Below are 7,618 nucleotides of genomic sequence, written 5' to 3'. Positions count from 1 at the left end.
CTAGTTTGAGAATATGGAGTTGGCATATTCATTTTTCATTGATCAGATAGCATGGATTTGACATACCTGATCTGAGAGTATAGATTAGGTAAAACTATTAGTTTTAGATTCGCGAGTATGGATCGTGTCGTTGTGAAGATCGACGGGGTGGTAAAATTGCTTATATGAGGTGATATTGTATATATTTTGAGTTTTAAAATATATATGATATAACATTGTGGGATTGAAATCCATATCTTCTCACCAGGTTTCACAACCTGACCCACTCAGTTTATTTGTATCACATGTGTCGATACAAAGCTATATTACACTGAGATATTAGTAGAGATGTAGATCATTAGTGTAAATGAATGTAAGGTCTTTTTATGCTTATGTTTTTGTATTGACGATAACATCCAATGTTTTAATATAAAAAAATATTTCTTCGAAAATGCTTTGATAATATATTTTTCATGTTTTCTGGGAACAAATTCCGTAATATAATTATTTAAATTTGATACTCTGATTTTTAAATAAGCATAAATAAAATTTTTAAAATAACCGTGAATTTGAGGATATCACAGAGAAGTAAATGTGGACGAAAAAAAAACTCAATGACCAAATGTGTGGAAATCGAAAAATATATTACCCTTTTATCTCATTATCCTTTTTTTCCATTGAAAAATTCAATAAAAATTAAACTTCAAATTTATTGAATACTACCGTGATATTCGATAATGATTGAATTTATTGAATGACAATTAAATTTGTTACTTTATTCGATTGTCCGATTAAAATCATCTTTCCTGAATCGTATGTGAATTGTGATGATGAATGTCAATTAATTACATAGCGAAATTTAGAGTTTTACTAGAGATTTCATATTATATTATATGATAAATTTTGAATTTTTTTTTAATTTCACGGATTTTGCCACGCCCACATGCACATGCATGCATAGACGTCCCTATAAAAACATGATACCCTCCAAAATACTTTCTCACACCAAACAGAACAAGCAAGAAAAAATACAAGTTACAGTTGAAAAATGACAAGGATGATAATGAAGGTTCTATGCGTTGTGGTGGCTTTCATGGTGGTGTCAGCGCCTTATACAATGGCTATTACTTGTGATGATGTCGTTAAAAAGTTGACCCCATGCGCAAACTACCTGAAGAAAGGTGGTGCAGTGTCAGCGGCATGCTGTAAGGGTGTTAAGGGACTGCATGCCGCGGCTAAATCAACCCCTGATCGGAAGACCGCCTGCGTTTGTATGAAGGAAGCGTATAAGTCAAATCCCGGCATCAAACCAGAGAACGCTCTTGTTCTTCCAAAAAAGTGTGCTGTTAATATTCCTTACAAGATTAGTCTTAAAACCGATTGCTCCAAGTAGGTCCAGTTTATATACTCGTAATTTTTACTAAATGAAATCATTACATGCATCCTCGATCTCTTTAAGAGTAAATAATGTTGAATGGTAAATTCTAGTCACATAATGTGTTTCGTTTATGCAGGGTGAAGTGAGCCTTTACGTTGAGAGCAAGGACATGGAGACATACATGATCACTTGGGTTGCGTAGAAACATATATTATGAAATATCGATAAAATAATATTCGAAACCCGGTTTTCCCTTTACTTTGTATTGTGTAGCTGAATATGTTGTTGTTGTTATGTTATGCAATCAGTTTGGTATTATATTCTTTTGCCGTGTATATATATATATATATATATATATATATATATATATATATATATATATATATATATATATATATATATATATATATATATATATATCTCTGCGAATAAGATGCATATATTAGAGAAAAAATAAACCATAGCAAGAAGCTATGGAATAAGTGCTGGGAACATCAAACAGTAACATAAACTAATGTACAAACATGAAAAGTAAGCAAGATATCAAAATGGGAAGCAACTCCACTCTACCTAATATTTTTCTGAATCGTCCTTGTATTTGCACCATTCAAACGTCTGTAATATAATTGAATCTGCCTTTTTAGTAGGAGAGGGATGTTTTTGTGGAAGATTTTCTCATTACGAGCTGACCAAATGTCCCATATTGTCGAGTATAAGATTGCATTAAGCACCTGCTTTTTATTTGAGCAGTTCCCCTAAGAATTTCCAAACCCAATACATTCCTTGATGCTGTCAAATTCAATGCCTTGTACACCACACGATTTTAGAATCCAGTACCATACCGTCTTTGCAAAGTTACACTCGAATAAAAGATGGTTTCCTGATTCGATTGGACTTTCACATAACTGACAATTCAAGTTAATTACGGAAATACCCCTTTTATTAAGTGCTTCTGCATACGGAATTCTGTCAAGGTTGGCCTTCCATATAAAACACTTGACTTAAAGGGGATAAGTTTCGACCAGCATATCAGTGTCCTAGTGAAATGACTACAAGAATCGTCAATTAGTCTCCTCATAACATTAATTGACGAGATAAATTCCCTCTTTGTGTAAGTTAAAGCGAAAACCAATTTTGAAGAGAATTGAAACTCCCGAGAGGAAAAGAATTGATAAAACTCAAGTAATTCCATAAGCATATTGTTGTTGGGGGTTTTGCATTTCCATCTTCACAGAAAACCATCCGCATTAATCGCGTCCAAAAGTGTGCACTTTTTAACCGACTCCATGTTATATATATATATATATATATTATAATATATTATAAAACATATTAGTCATATCTTCAATTTTAAGAGGTATCAAATATAAATTTTTTTACAAATCAATGATGCATAATAATATCTTCAATTTTAAGAGGTATCAAATATAAATTTTTTTACAAATCAATGATGCATAATAAAATCATTAGTACTTGCTAAAATTTTAAAGACTTCAATTAAGAAAGGTTACTAAAAATTTAATTTGGAGTAAGATGACAATTTAAAATATTGGATTCATCTATATAAATTAATTTATATTTCTTAAACTAGACACCGATAATAATTAAATTACATCAAATGAATAAAAAGACAATATAAATATAAGTCCTAAACATAAATATTTTAATTAAAAGTAGAAAAACTTAACTAATAATAAAATCTAATAATTATTTTCCCGTAAGAAAACTATTCGTCAAAAGAGCTATTTATCATCGCTGCTTTGCGCGGGCACACATCTAATATATATATATATATATATATATATATATATATATATATATATATATATATTAGATGTGTGCCCGTGTATATATATATATATATATATATATATATATATATATATATATATATATATGAAAAAGTGAATATACCCTTAAGGTATATAAACTTAGATACCCAAACTCACGATACTACTTCGTTTTGTATCATATAATACATTCTAATTGTCAAATGTTTTTATAATTTAACTTCTAACTTGGTTTACTTCCATGATTTTTATAAATTACACATATATGTTCCTCTTACATATTTTTCATTTTCAACTACAATATATATAGTTTCAGTACGTGTTCGGCAAAAAGATGTGATGTAAGAAAAAAAAATAATCGTGAAATTTCGAAAAACTTGAAAGTAAATCAAGTTAAATGTTGAATTTTAAGAATATTATAATCAATATATCAAACAAAACGACGCATTATGATGTGTTTGAGTACCTAAACTTATATACTCTTAAGGTATATTCACTTTTCATATATATATATATATATATATATATATATATATATATATATATATATATATATATATATATATTTGAACCATCGAAACTGGTTTGTTGATAATTTGCATGGGGTCTAAACAAAAGCAATAATTAAATCAATAACATAGGATTAAGAACATGATAAATCATAGGATGAAAAAAATGGAACATCCTTGAACGATGTAAACCGAGGAAAATCACTGTAAAACCAAAGAACACATAAATCTTCTTGGGTTTCTAGCACTATCACATTAACACATTTACATTAATGGATGTGGACAACATGTTAACGCGCGTTATCATACTAAAAAAGTGTCACGTCAGAAGCCATGTCATCGATGGTGTTATAACAGCTACTGAGGAAATAGTCAACATGTTATAATTAACACCTACTAATTTTCATGGCATCGTTTCTTTTTTATTTTGTTTTTCAATTTAATTTTTAATGTTTAGAAAAACAAAATCGATTTACAAAACATGTTATTTAAATAAAACCTAATTTTTTAATTAGACATAATATTTAAACATCTAAAAAACATTACAACAAAAAACAAATAACATTTAAATATAAAATTTTTTATTTTTGCCCTTAAATTATTCATCTTCGTTACAATCGTACATATAATTAGTCAGGTCTTCTCGAAGTTGTCTGTGTTTTCACGCGTCTTGAATATTAACGATTCTATGTAAATATTCTGTTGTCCTTAGTTGATATTACACATGTTTGCGTTTTGTAGGAAAATACTACGCAATATTCTGTCCTTTAACTTCAATCACCATGTTATGCATTATGATATACACATATAAATTATCTCGTTTAGTTTCTGACTAATATGGTCGTGCTGTATGTTCAACTATGTGTCATTTTGTCTTTAGAACTCCAAAAGCTTGTTCCACATTCTTACGTTCTCCGTCTTGTCTTCTCTTCAAAAAATTGTCTCTTAGTTCTAGTGGGTGTCAAAACGTTTTCATGAATGTGGAATATACTGGATATATTTCATTGGTAAGGAAATACCCAAACTTATATTCATTATCATTCACTGTAAAAGAAGCATCTAGTGCCTTTCCTGACAAGAGATCGTCATATATTCGTGACTGATCAAGAACGTTGACGTCATTGTTAGAAACTGCAACCTCAAAAAATGCATGTCAAATCCATAAATCTTTGGAGGCAACAACATCTCATACCAACGAAGGCGTTCCATAATGACCACTTTCATACTGACATTTCACCACATGAAAATTTATCCGGTTCCAGTGTATGCAATCAATGCTTCTAAGCATATCCGTAAAACCATGTCTTTCTTCATGTGTCGCATATAGTTGTTGCATATCATTCAACTAAGGTTTGTACAAATAAACGTCGCCAAAAGGTTTTGATAACATCTCTCGCCGATGTATACAAACTATCTCTTGCAGTTCTCTCAAACATTCTCATGTAATCGTCAATAGAATCAGGCCACTCCCCTATAGCATCATATCTCATTTGGAAAATCATACCTAAACGTATATTTACTAGGTAAAAAAATGTATTTAATTTATGTAAAACCTACATTTATAAATTACAAAACTTAAAATAAATAATACCTAGGTTCCAAGGTGTTGGCTATTCATACAAACATGTTCTTTTGCAAATGAAATCTTCTTTTTAAATTGCGTGGATAGTAGACACAATTATTCGCAAAGTAATCATGAACTAGATGTCAGTTTCCTTCTTCGCGATATATGTTTAACATCGCACGTCTGATTAATAGATGAGTTGGATCTAGTTGTAGGAGCACGTTCGTGTAACACTTATACATCATAGAGAAGAACATCTCATCATTAGCATCATCATTTTCAGATACGGATAGAACAAATCCATTCTTTTTTATTGTGAAGTATTGAAATTTTATGATATGTAGAGAGAAAAGAAAGAGGTGAATGAATTTGGTATAAATTGTGTATGTGTGTGTGTATATATATATATATATATATATATATATATATATATATATATATATATATATATATATATATATATATATATATATATATATATATATATATATATATAGGCAAATAAAAAACTAATGTTTTTTGATCTATATGACTGCTACCGCTCAAATGTTTGAAAAAGTCGTTCGAATTTATTGGCCAAATCCACGTTGCAGCTCGTTACTATGGCAATGGAGGACAACAAAATGGGTGTGGGTGTTGCATGCGTTACCATGCTGTAATGGGTGTTCCAGGTCGGGAATAACGAGCTTTAACGTGCCCACATCGATCAGTTTAAAAAATAGTTTAAGCTAATTCCTGAAAAACACAAATCCCAAAACATGGATGAAGAAAAATTGGAAATATATTAACAATATATTGGAATTCAGAATCCTATAAAAAGTCCTAGAAGTATTAAAACAAGAAAACCCAAATCAGCATCCACGACTTCATTATTAATCCCCTTGAACTGGAAATCCGGTATCATTAGTCGAACATACTGCTTTTATTTCTACCGGCATGACCTAAAACAAAGGGTAAAATCTTTTGTGCCACTCTTGCGACATCACATAAAAGATTTAATGACCATGAATGATGTTTCCATTATGCATATTCTCCGATAAAGTCCACCAATGAGGTGACATGTTGCCGTTAGTGGCTATGTTATTGTATCACCGCTATTGGTTACGACCATGGGTGTTGCAATTATGGCACCTATGACACCTTTTGACGCCATTTGTTTGATTATAAACTTTGTAGATCTGAGCATTTCATATATTATTCTCAAGTTATAAGATGTCTTGATGTAAACCCTGAAGCTATTTTATATGTATACTTATTAAACTAATCAAATTTAGTTTGGTACAATTTATAAAAACAACGTTGCTAAACTAAGTTGTTTACAAATTATCATCCTTAACAAGAGACAGAGGCAAGAGCCTTAAAAGCTTATTAGAATATATTTTTTCTTTTCCCATGGTCTTGTCCAGTAATGTTCCCCCACCAAAAAGGCATCACCTTCTTGATCTTAAGATTTTGACCGGAAACTACCAACTGTGCCACCGCTGATCCCAGTCAATCTTTATGATCCTTCGCCATTTCCAAGAACATCATATGGATAATGACGAGGTTCCTACCATATCAAAGATCTAGAAGTGAGAGAATATAATTTTCAAGGGTGGTGATAATGGCGGGTGGGTATTTATCTGTGTTATGAGACAACAAAATTTCCACCTTACATTCCATATCATCGTTAACACCATATCATTTAAGTAAATGGTGTTCATATTTTATAGCATGTGTTTATATATATATATATATATATATATATATATATATATATATATATATATATATATATATATATACACACACTAGTGGTGTATCCGTGCAAAGCGACGACAACAAATAGTTTATTTTGACAATTAGTTTTATTCTGAAATATGTAGATACATATTTTTATTATGTAGGGTTAATGCATGTTTAATAAACATATGACATTGCATGAGTCATCACCGATGACTTGGAAGTAAAACCTTCCCATATCCAGACTTGTCCACGTGGCAATACCTTCACTCTCTAGTCGGGGCTTATCCACTTAGAAATATGGATGAATGTGAGTCATGAATCAATGTGAATGAGCCAAACATTAAATTATTGTTTTGGGTTACGATCATAACTCTACATACATATGGTTTCAAAAATATTAAATAGTTTTTGTTAAGAAAATTTGCATCGCTGTATTTTGGTTTAATATAAAAATATGTTGCTATTTTGTGTTAAAAAATAGTCTTTCTTTTAAATGTGCTGTTTTCTGTTTAAAACAAAAATACGATTAATGAAATTTATCGATGTTATTTATTTATTATAAAAATAAGTATAAATAACTTAAAGTTTTGTTAATGCTTATTATAACTGAAAATTAGATTGTTAAGAGTTCGTTTTGAAAGAGAAGTAATTTTATATTAGTTTTTTTTTTCTT

General features: G+C 30.0%; 1 pseudogene; it reads left to right on the top strand.

Annotated features, from left to right (window-relative positions):
• Positions 1 to 1,027: 1,027 nt before the first annotated feature.
• On the top strand, positions 1,028 to 1,372 carry LOC145075635 (non-specific lipid-transfer protein Lac s 1 pseudogene; annotated as a pseudogene).
• Positions 1,373 to 7,618: the final 6,246 nt, after the last annotated feature.

Source organism: Lactuca serriola, chromosome 9 (assembly GCF_051521515.1).
Source record: "Lactuca serriola cultivar US96UC23 chromosome 9, Lser_US96UC23_V15, whole genome shotgun sequence".
NCBI classification, from domain to species: Eukaryota; Viridiplantae; Streptophyta; class Magnoliopsida; order Asterales; family Asteraceae; genus Lactuca; species Lactuca serriola.
Note: the sequence above shows the minus strand (reverse complement) of the source record. Positions and strands in the feature narration are given on the sequence as shown.